This window comes from Cyprinodon variegatus, unplaced genomic scaffold, assembly GCF_000732505.1.
Source record: "Cyprinodon variegatus isolate N-32 unplaced genomic scaffold, C_variegatus-1.0 Scaffold1018, whole genome shotgun sequence".
Taxonomy (NCBI): Eukaryota; Metazoa; Chordata; class Actinopteri; order Cyprinodontiformes; family Cyprinodontidae; genus Cyprinodon; species Cyprinodon variegatus.
Window position 1 is genome coordinate 250,981 of NW_015151471.1, and position 914 is coordinate 251,894.

The window sequence follows — 914 nt, forward strand, 5'->3', positions numbered from 1 at the left end:
ACTTGGAAAACAACGTCCAACTTTAACTGTTTGGAATAATGATGAACAATTGACTCTAAATATAGATTTGATTAAAATATTCTTACTGTTCTCCCTCTTCCCCTCCTAATTCTTTTACCTTCTAAAGATGTATCTATGTTTTTGTGAATGAAAAGTTAATTATTGCTTATATCTCTGCAAAAACTCTTTTACATCAGCTGCATCAATGATGCAAAAATTGCCCCTAGAATATATAAACTCTTTGGTTTCTGAGTTCGCTGTCAGGCAGATGAGAAAACAAAAAAATTAGTAAACATATTTTTTTAAATAATTTCTTCTTCATGCAGTTACGTATAAGGAAGTCCATAAAGTAACTAGAGATTTCTGTATAACAGCTCAGAATAATGCTCAAACCAAGTGCACTGCTGGTCAGCTGGCTGAAAGAAAACTGTTGCAATCTCACTGGTTCCTTTACATGCAAACAGTAATTATTTCAAAGCCAGATCTCTGATGTAAGAGTGGCATCAGACTAATGACCAGGTTCAAAAGCTTGAAAAGCTGTTACTAAACTCAGTGGTAGCAGCATGAAAAACTGTCGCTTTTGTGTTTGAAATAATTTATTTATTTTTATCTATATAGTTTTATGTTTTAAATCTTTATATTTAAACTGTAAGGCCAAGAATTGAGGGTCAAAAGAACAGCTTTTTAAGAGAAAGTTAGTCTTATTAGTGATAAATACTCTCCCTGCCTTCCAAGAAACTTAAAAAAAAAAAAACACCGGACCTTGTTTCCTAGTTTGAAGACATTTTGCTTCCCATCCAAATAGTTTTTCAATTCATAATGCAAGAAATAGCCTTGCATATATATATATATATATATATATATATATATATATATAAAATTTATATATGTATATAAATATATATATATTTATA

General features: G+C 29.9%; 1 protein-coding gene across 1 annotated transcript in view; it reads left to right on the forward strand.

The window, feature by feature from the left end:
- The window catches only part of rap1gap2 (RAP1 GTPase activating protein 2), a 100,743-nt gene that overhangs the window by 67,173 nt on the left and 32,656 nt on the right, over positions 1-914 (forward strand). The gene's annotated exons all lie outside the window — the stretch shown is intronic.